The 16554-nt window shown below is 49.4% G+C and overlaps 1 pseudogene; it reads right to left on the bottom strand.

The window, feature by feature from the left end:
* Positions 1–3679: 3679 nt before the first annotated feature.
* LOC117526591 lies at positions 3680–16021 on the bottom strand (annotated as a pseudogene).
* Positions 16022–16554: the final 533 nt, after the last annotated feature.

Raw genomic sequence — 16554 nt, 5'->3', positions numbered from 1 at the left:
TTGTAGGGGAATGTCCTTGGTGGACAACCACACTTCCTGCCAGGACGATACGTGGGAGCCGGGGCCCGCCGCCGGTCTGCATGGTTCTTCGCCCTCGTCCGGGCCCTTAACAAAGCAGAACGGGCGGCACGCCACCCGACGGCACTTCCGTAGGTGGGCCTGGACCGAGGGCACACCGACCTCTCTCAACCACCGGAAACAACGGGGGTTGATACCCCAAGCACACCTGAAAGGGGAGAGGCCGGTGGCTGATGACACTTGACTGTTGTAGGCGTACTCGATCCAGGCCAGGTGGGTACTCCAGGCCGTGTGGGGTGCGGGCTGTCACACAGCGTAGGGTCTGCTCCATCTCCTGGTTGGCCCGTTTGCTTGTCCGTTGGTCTGGGGGTGATACCCGGATGAGAGACTGACCATGGCCACCAGTTCCCGGCAAAAGCTCCTCCAAACATGCGAGGAGAACTGGGGACCGCGATCGGAGACGATGTCTGATAGTATCCCATGCAGACGGACGACGTGGTGGACTAGGAGGTCCGCTGTCTCCTGGGCCGTTGGTAGCTTCGGGAGGGCCACGAAGTGGGCCGCCTTGGAGAATCGGTCCACTATCGTGAGGATGACGTTTCCCTGGGACGGGGGAGACCCGTGACAAAATCCAGGCCGATGTGGGACCAGGGGCGATGAGGAACGGGCAGCGGCTGTAGCAAACCCGAGGTTTTGCGGTGATCGGTCTTGCCCCTGGCACAGATGGTACAGGCCTGGATGTAACCCCGGACGTCGGCCTCTAAGGACGCCCACCAGAAGCGCTGCCGCACGACTGCCACGGTCCTACGCACCCCAGGATGGCAGGAGAGCTTAGAACCGTGACAGAAGTCCAGGACTGCAGCCCTAGCCTCTGGGGGACGTAGAGTTTGTTCTTCGGTCCGGTTGGGGTCGGGTCTCGTGTCAGGGCCTCCCGGACGGTCTTCTCCACGTCCCAGGTGAGGGCGGCCACGATAGCGGACTCCGGGATGATGGGATCCGGGGGATCCGACGACTCCGTTTTGACCTCATCTTCGTGTACCCGGGACAAAGCATCCGATCTCTGATTTTTGGTCCCGGGACGGTAGGTGATCCGGAAGTCAAAACGGCCGAAGAACAGTGACCAGGGGCTTGCCTGGGATTCAGCCGCTTGGCGGTCCTGATATACCCAGGTTCCGGTGGTCAGTGAAAACCGTGAATGGCACGGACGTTCCCTCCAACAGATGTCTCCACTCCTCAAGAGCCTCTTCACCGCAAGGTGCTCTCGATTGCCGACGTCATAGTTCCGTTCGGCTGGGGTCAACCTGCGGGAAAAATAGGCACACGGGTGAAGGACCTTATCAGTCTTCCCGCTCTGGGACAGCACGGCTCCTATCCCTGAGTCCGAGGCGTCCACTTCAACCACTAACTGGCGACTAGGATCGGGCTGCACCAAAACAGGTGCAGACGAGAAGCGCTGTTTCAACTCCTTGAACGCGGCTTCGCAACGACCCGACCAGGTGAAGGGGACTTTTGGTGAGGTCAGGGCTGTCAGGGGGCTAACTACCTGACTATAGCCCTTAATGAACCTCCTGTAGAAATTAGCAAAGCCTAGGAACTGTTGCAACTTCCTACGGCTTGTGGGTTGGGGCCAGTCTCACCGCCGTAACCTTGGCCGGATCAGGAGCGACGGAGTTGGAGGAGATAATGAACCCCAAGAAGGACAAAGACGTGCGGTGGAACTCACACTTCTCGCCCTTCACAAACAGCCGGTTCTCCAACAACGCTGCAGGACCTGACGTACATGCTGGACATGGGTCTCAGGGTCCAGAGAAAGATGAGTATATCGTCTAGATATACGAAGACGAACCGGTGCAGGAAATCCCGCAAAACATCATTAACCAACGCTTGGAATGTTGCGGGAGCGTTTGTGAGACCGAACGGCATGACCAGGTACTCAAAGTGACCTAAGGGGGTGTTAATGCCGTCTTCCACTCGTTCCCTTCCGGATCCGAACCAGGTGATACGCATTTCTAAGATCAAGCTTGGTGAAAATTTGGGCTCCATGCAGGGGTGTGAACACTGAATCCAACAGGGGTAGTGGGTATCGGTTGCGAACCGTGATCTCGTTCAGCCCCCTATAATCAATGTATGGACGAAGTCCGCCGTCTTTCTTGCCCACAAAAAAGAAACCTGCGCCCATCGGGGAGGTGGAATTCCGGATCAACCCGGCAGCTAACGAGTCCCGGATGTAGGTCTCCATTGATTCGCGCTCAGGCCGTGAGAGGTTGTACAGCCACTGGACGGGAACTCACTGCCGGAACCAAATCGATGGCACAATCATACGGACGGTGGGGGGGAAAGAGAGAGAGCCAGATCCTTGCTGAACACATCAACAAGGTCGTGGTACTCCACCGGCACCGTCCCCAGCTGGCGGGACTCTGATATTGGTGTTAGGGCTACATATTATATTTTGGGAGTTTAACCCAGACAGACAGAAAGACAGACAGATGTAGCCCTTTATGTATATAGATATCACAAATATTCAGTACTGCGGAAGTATATACATGTAAACAGTTGTCATGGCAGAGTGGAGTGGGATATCATTTTGTCAGCTTGATCACAGCCCTCCAGTTGTGTATTAGTGAACATTTTCAAAATAAACAGATAATTAAAATAATGACAACTGTTCATGTTACGTGTGAAAGTTCCTGATTTCCCAAGGAGAAGCTGTGCTGTGTTGCATTTAGGTGGTACAAGTACTACTCTGTCAGAAGATAGAAACATTTTGGTTGAAGACTTTTTTTCCTCGTTATATATTCTGATATAAGCAATTTAAATAAAGTTCCAGCTTTATATCTGCTACATTTTTGTTATTCTTACCCAATCAATCATGCTAAAAAAAACACTGCCTCATCTTTACTTTAATATTTCAGATAATAATTCAGAGAAGATAAACTGCTCACACTGAGACAGAGAGTCAAACTTTTAAACCATTTGCAAACTGGATATGGCAGAGATGTTGCAGGTTTTCATTCCAACCACAGATTCCAGCACGTGATTTCAGTCAGTAAGATCAGTCGGTGAGAAAAAAAGGAGTTAATTCCAGAAATCATGTCCTGATATGGTCTGTCAGAATAAAGTCCTGGACCACTCAAACCCCGAAATCAGTCTGAGATGACTGAACCCAGCCGGAACTTACTGAAATATAAATAAATGATGTTAAATCTGAAATAAAAGGTGTCTTTTAATCAATTCACACCCAAAACCGTTATGCTGGAAATCTCACTGCTCAAAAATTCTGGATGAAGGTACAACATAAACATAACACAACACAAACATAAGATTTAACAAACTGAAAGATGAACATGTTTTTATTGTTATTTATATGTAGTGATACCAGCTGTGTTAATGTCTAACTGCATGTGATCTTAAAGTATATTGGCCTGATAGGAGTCACGCTTTAGTATCTTAAGGGTGACAATGAACTTAATAGCTTTTCTAAACCACGGGTAGAAAAAGCATATATCAGTGGGTTCAAGCAAGAATTAAAATACAAGATCCAGGATACAATGGACAAAAAAGCCTGTTTGAGGTGTCCTGGCCTGTAGAAGGGATAGTAATATGGGCAGAAGCACATTAAAAACACAACTATGACAATACCCAGAGTCCTGGCTGCTTTCTCTCAGATTTCTTTACACTTACAATTACCGGGCCAGTTGTGACCTGCAACATGAGAGTGCATGGCACGTGCCTGAGAGACGGCGACAAAAACCCGAACATAGAGAACAATGATAACTGTACAGGGACCGATGAACGTGAACAAAAGGTCACAGCACCTGACACGTAATGATAACCACCAGACACTCCCCATAGCACGAGTTATGTTTGTCAGGCTGTCTGAGTGATCCTTTAAGATAAGGCTGTTGTAAAGGAGGGAACACGCCCAGCACACACATACGGACAGTCCAACTCTGCCGCGTGTGATTTTGGTGGGGTACTGCAGAGGGAAGCAAATAGCAACATAGCGATCGATTGATATGAGCACCATGTTTCCTACTGAAGCTGAGGTTAGAGTGAAGCGATAATGAAGAGTGCACACATTATGTTACCGAGCAACCAGCATGTCTCTATGAAACGGATCGTTTCAATCGGCATCACAACAACCCGACGGAGAAGTCCGCGATGGCCAGGGAGAGAAGGAGCAGGTTGGTGGGGGTGTGGAGCTGTTTGAAATGTGAGAGGGAAATGATGACCAGCAGGTTGAGTGACACAGTGAGCACACTGATGGAGGAGAGCAGGAAGTAGAGGAGAACAGCCTCAGAGGGAGGCCTGAGGACACCTCTGCAAGAGGAGTTCAGGAGCTCAGGATAGCAGAGCTCTTCTTCCTTCATGCCTCCATCATCTGACAGTGGAGATGTGAACCTGCTGAGTTCAACCAGCTGTTCTAACTGGATGAGACGTGGTGCTGCTCATTTGTCAAACTCCCAAATTCCCAAATCATCATAACCATCATCGTGACATTTCACTCTGTTTACCACAGTAACTCTTTTTTCATCATGTCCCTTGCTTGTCCCCCCCGCTCCTGTAGCAATGACGTAACATGAGTTTCATGCAGCAACGTTGCTGTGTTGTTTAGCGGACAATGACAAACTACTTTTCAACGTTTGGTTCAACCATTTGTTGTGGATGGTGGTCAAGTGGTTAAGTACGCTTATTCCAGTGCAGAGGCTCCTGGTTTCAAGGTCACCCCTGCCCATTCTCCATGTAATGTGGAGTTGTGTTAAGAAAGGCAGCTAGCAAAAAACTGTGCCAAACCAAAATGCACATCCACCTTAAATCTACTGTGGCAACTCTGAGTAAAAACAAGGGAGAAGCGGAATGGAGAAGAAAGGTTTGACCATTTGATGTTTGTCATCTAGGATTTCCAGAAAATACATGAGTAGTAACTAAAGAAGAGAACATGAAAAGAAGACTCAGGTTCAGTGCCGCTGTAAGCAAAACCAAAGTATCAGGGTGCCTTACCTTTTGCTCCCAACAACTGCAATGCTTGCATTGATTGGGTTTTGGGTATGGTTGCAGAGTACAGTGCTCTGGGATGCTTGCCAGTGAGGAAAGGTTCCCTGAACCCAACTTTACAGACAGTGATTTTTGTGAAATCAGTGGCTATTCTGGTTTCAGCACTTTTAAAGATGAGTGTGTAGCAGAATGTCTGGATTTGTGTCTGATGTGCATCAACATCTACGGACAAAGTCAAAGTCTTTTGAGTTCTGGTGCTTTTGCCCTTACGGTGTGGATGTGACACATGGAATCTAATCCCAAATTGGTAACCAAAGATGAGAACTGTATGTCTTTAATTAATTAAATATTTACATTAATTTCTTTTCCAAAGGGCTGATGTTTCAACTGAGAGAAGACTGTTGTTTCACCTTTTGACTTGAAATTCTGATGCAACTGTGGGACATCTCCTGAAACACTCCTTCGTTGTTGTATTCCAGTTGCATTGTCCATTGTGTGTATTTTATTGTTCTTCAGTGGTGTCCCTGAAACCATACTTATCAGTGAAATTCCAGTCAGTGTAAGTTTTAACTACTAAGCTTCAAAATCAGAGATATTCCAGACCACGATAAGTTACAATCCCATTACTGGGACCATTTATAATTGCCTGACATCAAGGCCAGAGACTTCACAGACCAGGCCGGGATATCTCTCCCTTTCACTTCAATGGGGGGAGGAAGAAAACAACCTCTTATGGCTTGGGACTTCGGCAAGGGCGGTCGCATCTCCTCCTCCTCTCCTCTATCTCTGCTCAACCTTCAAAGTCCCTACTTCATCGGCCTGTGAATTCTTCAAACTATATTTGGATTAACCATTGAGTTGATCAGCTGGTCTCTGAGTGCTATTAACACCATTTTTTCAACAAGGAAATCAGGGCTGGGGGACCCTGAGTGCGGGCTATGTTCTCGACGCCTGGGAGAAGTGGCTCGTTGCGTGCTTGGTACCACTCTCTGGTGGAGGACATTAAAGATTTATTTATCTTTGGTTTTATAGTGGGAGGGCTGGTGCTTATTGGTTTATGTGCTGCCCTGACCTACCAGAGAATTGCCAAGATTGCTGCTACCAGTATCACGACCAATCACCTGTCTGTCATGATTAAAGAGCTGGGTAAGGCGGTACATTCTCAGACTGCGTTACCCTTGAACTCAGACGTAAGCTGGAAAACATCTCGGAGCAAATGTCTGCCTTGCAAAGGAAGATGTCGGAGACCAGGAAATACATATAAATTGGATTTGGTCGGTCACAGGAGTTGTAAATGGAATTTCTGTGTTTCTCTGCTTAACCCTAAACATGACAGGCTTATCAGCCTCCGAAAGTCAAAATGCACCCTTGTTTTCCTCCAGAAGAATCTCTATGGCCTGGTGAACCAATTGGCTGACCCTTCTTATCTTTCTGCCCTCCCTTACAGTCTGATGTTGTCAAGGCAACTCCAGACATTATGCACACACTGACAGAAACTGATACAAACTCATCTGACTGATACAACTCATTTCTTCTTCACACATGGCGCACTGTATTTTTGTCTGAGGTAATCAGGTGTGAAGAATGAATTGCCATTTTAGGTATCAATAAAGTTGTTTGAATCTGAATCTCTGTTTCAGTGTGAAGAACATTATTTTGCATATTCTGCATATGAAAGTTCCAATGTTTTCCTTGTTGTGTTTAATCAAGCAAAATGCTTTGCATATATACCAGTTAATCTGACATGTGTTCCTGTTATAAATGGGTATATGAGTATTAAATATGATTCCTGAATTGTTAATGCTTTTTCATGGAGAACACATTTTTTCCTGTCATCAATTGCTGGTTCTTAGGATGTATTTAAGTAACTTTAATAATCTTATATCATTTAAATGTGTATAAGAACAAAGTTAATGTTTTTAAATATTTAACTCATTTGTGTCTGCCTGCACATAAAGTTTTTCTGAAGTGAAATTACCTACCCAAGTATTTGGAGCCTGATTGCTTTGCAGAGTACTGTAAGCATGGCCTTGAATTTTTATTCATAATCCAATTAAGTCCCTTATGTGCCTTTAATATATTGTTTAAAAAATAAAATAACTAAATAGGTGTTGAGAATTTCAACCCTCCACTTTCCTACTGCCAGTCCTCCATGGAAAACCCTGACTTATTAAATATTTGTTTTATGCAATACATATATTGACACAATAATCAAAGACCGTGAATTCAGCTGAAATTGAAAGACCTCGAATTGAAGAGCAAATGTCGTTTTGAGAAAATCTAATCTGAAAATATCATTGACCGCATAAAATCCACTATTATTATGTTGTTTTTATTGCGTTACCATGTAGTCAGTTGATGTTTAAAGTGCTTGCAGACATGTTTTCAGCATTTTGAACCTCACTGATTATGAGACCAGTATTGTGTTTCAACTTGGTATTTTTGCACCTTGCTAGGACTTCAATACTCCTGGCATGAAAATTAGAAAAGGACTTACTCACTGTTAGTCAGAAGACAAAGACAGAGACAAGACAAGGTTTTCAAACTGAGTAAACAGAATCTACCTCCGGACAATAGGGTTATCAACTTCACACCTTCAAGTTGAAGGCATTCAGTTATGTGGTCATGAACATAATCATTTTTAGGTCATTGTGAATCAAAACTGTTAAGAACACAGATACTTCAAAGCCACACAGTCCAATCCTGGATGTCTTTATCCTGTGAAATGACATCAGTCTATCCTGTCAGACATCTGTGGAACAGAAATGTCTTCTCGCATATCAATGTGCTATTAAACAAATATGTAGGACTGCTTTTTTGCATTTGCGCAATATCTCTAAATTAGAAAGGTCTTGTCTCAGAGTGATGCTGAAAAACTAATTCATGCATTATTTCTTCTAGGCTGGACTATTGTAATTCATTATTATCAGGTTGTCCTAAAAGTTCCCTGAAAAGCATTCAGTTAATTCAAAATGCTGCAGCTAGAGTACTGACAGGGACTAGAAGGAGAGAGCATATCTCACCCATATTGGCCTCTCTTCATTGGCTTCCTGTTAATTCTAGAACAGAATTTAAAATTCTTCTTCTTACTTATAAGGTTTGAATAATCAGGTCCCATCTTATCTTAGGGACCTCATAGTACCATATCACCCCAATAGAGTGCTTCGCTCTGCAGACTGCAGGCTTACTTGTAGTTCCTAGGGTTTGTAAGAGTAGAATGGGGGGCAGAGCCTTCAGCTTTCAAGCTCCTCTCCTCTGGAACCCGCTCCCAATTCGGATCAGGGAGACAGACACCCTCTCTACTTTTAAGATTAGGCTTAAAACTTTCCTTTTGCTAAACCTTATAGTTAGGGCTGGATCAGGTGACCCTGAACCATCCCTTAGTTATGCTGCTATAGACTTAGACTGTTGGGGGGTTGCCATGATGCACTGAGTGTTTCTTTCTCTTTTTGCTCTGTATGCACCACTCTGCATTTAATCATTATGTGTGATGTGTGATTTTAAATTGCCCCACCAGTTTGTTTTATGGTTGTCAGATTTTTTTAACTAACAGGAAGCAGAGGGTTTGTGTAAACAGTTGTGTTTCAGACTCCTTAGTTTTGTCCACCGGTTCACCACAGTGCTGTGTCCTTTCCCCCCTACTTTTTATTTTATACACAGATGAATGCAGAAGCGTTAGGCAAGGCAGCTACCTAGTCAAGTTTTCTGACGATACTGCTCTGCTGTCCCTTCTTCAGGGAGCTGAGTCAGGACACGGGGAGGCCCTTGATGATTTTGTCTCATGGTGTGACATAAACTTGTTGTGAAAGTGTAGGAACACGGACCCACAACAGGGGGCGCAAATGAACGGACAATGGAGGAGTCAAATAACACTGTTTTTACTGTTGTGAAACAGGCACAACAAACACAGCGATTACAATATTGAAATTGAGTCCAATTACAACGGTTGTCGTGTGGGCAGGCTCGACAATAGGAGACGTCTGTCCAAGTCGAACCGGAACCAACCCGATTTCCTCTGCCACCGAACCCCGGGAATACTGGAGCCGCCAAGTCCCGAATTCCCAGGTGGCCACTGCCTCCGCTCGTCGGATCCGGTACTGCTGGCAAGAAACAGAAACAGTCAGGTGTGGGTGCGGCTGCACCCAGCAACATGGAGGGTGGAGAGTCCACCTCCACCTCTCGTCAACAACAATCAAGGAGTGTAGGAAGGTGAGTACTTATCCAAATGCTGTCCGGTAGTCAGCTGTCCTACAAATAATCAACAAGAATACAATTATAGTCACACGTATGTGTAGGCGGAGATTGTTACCTCTTTGGTAAGGCGATGTCTCGGCAAATGAGGTGGAGATGCCGTCCTGCTGATATACCTCCTTGTTGATTGGGATCAGCTGTCTCCAGTGATGTGTGACAGCTGTCATCCTGGCTGCTCCTGTAAGGCGGCAGCGCCCTCCGGTGCCTGGAGCCCGCACTCCAGGCAGGGCGCCCTCTGGTGGTGGTGGGCCAGCAGTACCTCCTCTTCAGCGGCCCACACAACAGGACCCCCCCCTCAACGGGTGCCTCCTGGCGCACGACCGGGTTTGTCAGGGTGGCGACGGTAGAAGTCGGCCAGGAGGGCCGGGTCCAGGATGAAGCCCTTCTTCACCCAGGAGCGTTCTTCGGGGCCGTACCCCTCCCAGTCCACCAGATACTGAAAACCCCGGCCCATCCGTCGGACGTCGAGGAGCCGGCGCACGGTCCAAGCCGGCTCTCCGTCGATGATCCGGGCAGGAGGTGGCGCCGGACCCGGAGTGCAGAGGGGTGAGGTGTGATGAGGTTTAATCCTAGAGACGTGGAATACTGGATGAATCCGCAGTGAGGCTCCAGCTTCCGGCCTCACTGACCTTGAGTATCTTGTACGGACCGATGTATCGTTCTTGCAGTTTTGGGGAGTCCACTTGTAGGGGAATGTCCTTGGTGGACAACCACACTTCCTGCCCAGGACGATACGTGGGAGCCGGGGCCCGCCGCCGGTCTGCATGGTTCTTCGCCCTCGTCCGGGCCCTTAACAAAGCAGAACGGGCGGCACGCCACACCCGACGGCACTTCCGTAGGTGGGCCTGGACCGAGGGCACACCGACCTCTCTCTCAACCACCGGAAACAACGGGGGTTGATACCCCAAGCACACCTCGAAAGGGGAGAGGCCGGTGGCTGATGACACTTGACTGTTGTAGGCGTACTCGATCCAGGCCAGGTGGGTACTCCAGGCCGTCGGGTGCGCGGCTGTCACACAGCGTAGGGTCTGCTCCATCTCCTGGTTGGCCCGTTCTGCTTGTCCGTTGGTCTGGGGGTGATACCCGGATGAGAGACTGACCATGGCCACAGTTCCCGGCAAAAGCTCCTCCAAACATGCGAGGAGAACTGGGGACCGCGATCGGAGACGATGTCTGATAGTATCCCATGCAGACGGACGACGTGGTGGACTAGGAGGTCCGCTGTCTCCTGGGCCGTTGGTAGCTTCGGGAGGGCCACGAAGTGGGCCGCCTTGGAGAATCGGTCCACTATCGTGAGGATGACGGCGTTTCCCTGGGACGGCGGGAGACCCGTGACAAAATCCAGGCCGATGTGGGACCAGGGGCGATGAGGAACGGGCAGCGGCTGTAGCAAACCCGAGGTTTTGCGGTGATCGGTCTTGCCCCTGGCACAGATGGTACAGGCCTGGATGTAACCCCGGACATCGGCCTCTAAGGACGCCCACCAGAAGCGCTGCCGCACGACTGCCACGGTCCTACGCACCCCAGGATGGCAGGAGAGCTTAGAACCGTGACAGAAGTCCAGGACTGCAGCCCTAGCCTCTGGTGGGACGTAGAGTTTGTTCTTCGGTCCGGTTCCGGGGTCCGGGTCTCGTGTCAGGGCCTCCCGGACGGTCTTCTCCACGTCCCAGGTGAGGGCGGCCACGATAGCGGACTCCGGGATGATGGGATCCGGGGGATCCGACGACTCCGTTTTGACCTCATCTTCGTGTACCCGGGACAAAGCATCCGATCTCTGATTTTTGGTCCCGGGACGGTAGGTGATCCGGAAGTCAAAACGGCCGAAGAACAGTGACCAGCGGGCTTGCCTGGGATTCAGCCGCTTGGCGGTCCTGATATACTCCAGGTTCCGGTGGTCAGTGAAAACCGTGAATGGCACGGACGTTCCCTCCAACAGATGTCTCCACTCCTCAAGAGCCTCTTTCACCGCAAGGTGCTCTCGATTGCCGACGTCATAGTTCCGTTCGGCTGGGGTCAACCTGCGGGAAAAATAGGCACACGGGTGAAGGACCTTATCAGTCTTCCCGCTCTGGGACAGCACGGCTCCTATCCCTGAGTCCGAGGCGTCCACTTCAACCACTAACTGGCGACTAGGATCGGGCTGCACCAAAACAGGTGCAGACGAGAAGCGCTGTTTCAACTCCTTGAACGCGGCTTCGCAACGACCCGACCAGGTGAAGGGGACTTTTGGTGAGGTCAGGGCTGTCAGGGGGCTAACTACCTGACTATAGCCCTTAATGAACCTCCTGTAGAAATTAGCAAAGCCTAGGAACTGTTGCAACTTCCTACGGCTTGTGGGTTGGGGCCAGTCTCTCACCGCCGTAACCTTGGCCGGATCAGGAGCGACGGAGTTGGAGGAGATAATGAACCCCAAGAAGGACAAAGACGTGCGGTGGAACTCACACTTCTCGCCCTTCACAAACAGCCGGTTCTCCAACAACCGCTGCAGGACCTGACGTACATGCTGGACATGGGTCTCAGGGTCCAGAGAAAAGATGAGTATATCGTCTAGATATACGAAGACGAACCGGTGCAGGAAATCCCGCAAAACATCATTAACCAACGCTTGGAATGTTGCGGGAGCGTTTGTGAGACCGAACGGCATGACCAGGTACTCAAAGTGACCTAAGGGGGTGTTAAATGCCGTCTTCCACTCGTCTCCCTTCCGGATCCGAACCAGGTGATACGCATTTCTAAGATCAAGCTTGGTGAAAATTTGGGCTCCATGCAGGGGTGTGAACACTGAATCCAACAGGGGTAGTGGGTATCGGTTGCGAACCGTGATCTCGTTCAGCCCCCTATAATCAATGCATGGACGAAGTCCGCCGTCTTTCTTGCCCACAAAAAAGAAACCTGCGCCCATCGGGGAGGTGGAATTCCGGATCAACCCGGCAGCTAACGAGTCCCGGATGTAGGTCTCCATTGATTCGCGCTCAGGCCGTGAGAGGTTGTACAGCCTACTGGACGGGAACTCACTGCCCGGAACCAAATCGATGGCACAATCATACGGACGGTGGGGGGGAAGAGAGAGAGCCAGATCCTTGCTGAACACATCAACAAGGTCGTGGTACTCCACCGGCACCGTCCCCAGACTGGGCGGGACTCTGACCTCCTCCTTAGCTCGGGAGCCGGGAGGAACCGAGGAACCTAGACACACCCGATGGCAGGTCTCGCTCCACTGCACCACTACCCCGGACGGCCAATCAATCCGGGGATTGTGCTTCAACATCCAGGGAAATCCTAAAACCACACGGGAGGTGGCCTGGGTCACAAAAAACTCGATCACCTCCCGGTGATTTCCTGACACCACCAGAGTTACAGGAGGTGTCTTATGCGTGATTGGAGGGAGTAGGGAGCCATCTAGTGCCCGAACCTGAACAGGCGAGGTAAGCGCCACCAGAGGGAGCCCTATCTCCCTGGCCCATCTGCTGTCCAACAGATTCCCCTCAGAGCCCGTGTCCACCAGTGCTGGGGCCTTCAGGGTTGAGTCCTCATAAAGGATCGTGACTGGGAGTCGTGTGGCAATGTGGGTGTGTCCCACGTGAATGTCTCGGCCCACCCCTAGCCCAGTCTCTAGGGGCATGCGTTGGAGTTTAACCGCTCGGGGCAGTCTCTCATATGGTGCTCTATGGCACCACAAACAAAACAAGCTCCGTGGGCCCGTCTCCTCTGTGCATCCGGTGCCCTAAATGTTGCCCTACTCGTGTCCATAGCTTCGTCAGTAGGGGGAGCTGTGGTCCCACGGAGCGCAGGGGCCGTGGAGCGTGGGGAAGGCGGAGCGTGGTCGGAACCGGAAGGGAGAGGGACGGCGCGTGCCCAGCCACGCCCTTCGTCTCGTTCCCGCCGACATTCTTCTAACCGGTTGTCTAACCGTATGACAAGATCGATGAGCCCATCTAAATCCCGCGGTTCGTCCTTAGCCACCAGGTGCTCCTTAAGAACCAACGACAGTCCGTTTACAAAGGCGGCGCGGAACGCAGTGCTATTCCAGCCGGACCTCGCAGCCGCGATGCGGAAGTCGACTGCATAGGCAGCTGCGCTCCGACGCCCCTGTCTCATTGACAGTAGCACGGTTGAAGCGGTTTCGCCTCTATTAGGGTGATCGAACACGGTTCTGAGCTCCCTTACAAACCCATCATATGTCAGAAGGAGCCGTGAATTCTGCTCCCAGAGCGCTGTAGCCCAAGCGCGTGCCTCACCGCGAAGCAGGTTTATTACATAAGCTACCTTGCTAGCATCGGTCGCATACATGACTGGACGCTGTGCGAAGACGAGCGAGCACTGCATAAGAAAATCTGCGCACGTCTCCACACAGCCTCCGTACAGCTCTGGGGGGCTTATGTAAGCTTCAGGGGAAGGTGGGGGGGGGTCGTTGGACAACCAGTGGAACATCGCTGTTACGCACAGGGTCGACGGGAGGGAGAGCCGCAGCGGCGCCCAGGGGGCGCGCTTCCACTTGTGCGGCGAGAGCCTCCACCCTGCGGTTCAGGAGGACGTTCTGCTCGGTCATTAAATCCATCCGAGTCGTGAAAGCGGCGAGGATCCGCTGCAACTCACCGATCACCCCTCCCGAGGACGCCTGCGCGTCCTGGTCTTCCATTGGCCGTTCAACAGCCGGTTGACGCCCCTCGGGATCCATGACGTTGGCCGAGATATCCTGTTGTGAAAGTGTAGGAACACGGACCCACAACAGGGGGCGCAAATGAACGGACAATGGAGGAGTCAAATAACACTGTTTTTACTGTTGTGAAACAGGCACAACAAACACAGCCGATTACAATATTGAAATTGAGTCCAATTACAACGGTGTCGTGTGGGCAGGCTCGACGATAGGAGACGTCTGTCCAAGTCGAACCGGAACCAACCCGATTTCCTCTGCCACCGAACCCCGGGAATACTGGAGCCGCCAAGTCCCGAATTCCCAGGTGGCCACTGCCTCCGCTCGTCGGATCCGGTACTGCTGGCAAGAAACAGAAACAGTCAGGTGTGGGTGCGGCTGCACCCAGCAACACGGAGGGTGGAGAGTCCACCTCCACCTCTCGTCAACAACAATCAAGGAGTGTAGGAAGGTGAGTACTTATCCAAATGCTGTCCGGTAGTCAGCTGTCCTACAAATAATCAACAAGAATACAATTATAGTCACACGTATGTGTAGGCGGAGATTGTTACCTCTTTGGTAAGGCGATATCTCGGCAAATGAGGTGGAGATGCTGTCCTGCTGATATACCTCCTTGTTGATTGGGATCAGATGTCTCCAGTGATGTGTGACAGCTGTCATCCTGGCTGCTCCTGTAAGGCGGCAGCGCCCTCCGGTGGCTGGAGCCCGCACTCCAGGCAGGGCGCCCTCTGGTGGTGGTGGGCCAGCAGTACCTCCTCTTCAGCGGCCCACACAACATAAACTATTTAGACCTAAATGTGTCTAAAACAAAGGAGCTCATAATTGATTTTAGACATAATAAAAGGTTAGCTACAGACAGCATCATTCATGGCAAAGCTGTGGAAAGAGTTCCTGCATATAAATATCTAGGCACCTTTTTTGATGAGAAGCTGAAATTTGATGTGAATACTGCAGATATTGTGAAGCGAGGGCAACAGAGAGTCTACCTCCTCCACAAACTGAACTCTTTCTCTGTTAGTCCTGTTATTATGTGTCGTTTTTATCAGTCCTTTATTGAAAGTTTCCTGTTTTTCTTTCATCTGCTGGTTTCCCAGCCTTGCACTGAAAGATAAAAACAGTTTGTATAGTATTATAAAAATATGTTCAAAGATCACTTGAGTGAAATTTAGGGATCTAAGTAGTTTTTGTGACCAGCAAATTTTGAGGAAGGCAAATTGTATTTTGTCTTCTCCTGGTCACGTGCTGGCAGGTGAATTTTCCCTGTTGCCTTCAGGTCGTCGTTATGTTTCACCGGTCTGCAGGACGAACCGGTTGTTAAAATCTTTTATCCCCTCTGCTATTCGTCTCTTAAACTCTTTGTAGGGTCTATATGGGTATGTATGTGTGTATGCACATGTATATGTATGTGTGTATGTATGTGTATGTATATATGTATATATATATATTAGATGGTTGTGATGACACTGTATCCCATGGTATTTTTATTCTATTTTATGCTAAAAATTTTTTTATGTGTTTTTCTGTATTGGGTGGTTATTGTGTTTTGTGTGCCAGTACGCAAGCTGCTGAAACTAATTGCCCCTGGTTGGATGAATAAAGTTGTCTAAGTCTAAGTCAAGTCATTAGTGATTGATCTCTGCTCCCCTCCACAGCATGTCTTTTTCCTGGTTCTCTCCCTCAGCCCCAACCAGTCCCAGCAGAAGACTGCCCATCCCTGAGCCTGGTTCTGCTGGAGGTTTCTTCCTGTTAAAAGGGAGTTTTTCCTTCCCACTGTCGCCAAGTGCTTGCTCACAGGGGGTCGTTTTGACCGTTGGGGTTTTTCTGTAATTATTGTATGGCTTTTGCCTTACAATATAAAGCGCCTTGGGGCAACTGTTTGTTGTGATTTGGCTCTATATAAATAAAATTGATTTGATTTGATTTGATTCTCTAAATCTTCTTCAGCTTCACCACCCTCCTGCTCCGCAGCATTACCTCGGCTGTGCGGGTTGTTGTAAAATTAACTTCCAGGGGGAGGTTTACATGTTCCAGTAAGGCAAGAATGTGACTGTATTTTGCCTGGATCAGCTCTGGGGGCTTCACTGACTTTAGGGTCGACATCTTGCCACGTTTCACTTTGCTGAAAGACCCAGAACAGACAGCAGTTATGGAGATGCAGGAAAGAGGTACCTGCAACTGGTCTTTTCAGACTACGACATCTAACATGGAGATACTGGACTTAGGTGCTCCTTGTGTACCAGAATACAAGTTGGTGTTTCCATCATGGAGAAAAGAAATTTAGGCACCTTTTCTGTTAAGCCCCTTTCACACCGGGCCAACGCAGAGTTGCGTAATGCAGCCCTAGGTGGCAATACTCTGAGGGATGCAAAGGTGTCCGTGAAATGGACGCAAAAATTAAACATGTTTAATTTAAACATGTTTAAGTTTTTTCGCAGACTTTCAGCGTAAAGCGCAGTTGGTCTGCTCTGTGTAAGTCTGATCTTGTCAGGTTCCCAGAAGCTAAGCAGTGCTGAATTTGGTTAGTACTTGGATGGGAAACCTCTTTGGAACACCAGCAGCTGGTGTGTGTTTCTCCAGGAAAACTGGAGTTGCATCAGGAAGGGCATCTGGCATAAAACTTGTGCCAAATACCA

Source organism: Thalassophryne amazonica, chromosome 15, assembly GCF_902500255.1.
Source record: "Thalassophryne amazonica chromosome 15, fThaAma1.1, whole genome shotgun sequence".
Lineage (NCBI taxonomy): Eukaryota > Metazoa > Chordata > Actinopteri > Batrachoidiformes > Batrachoididae > Thalassophryne > Thalassophryne amazonica.
The sequence above is the reverse complement of the archived record's forward strand: the minus strand, read 5'-3'. Positions and strand labels throughout refer to the sequence as shown.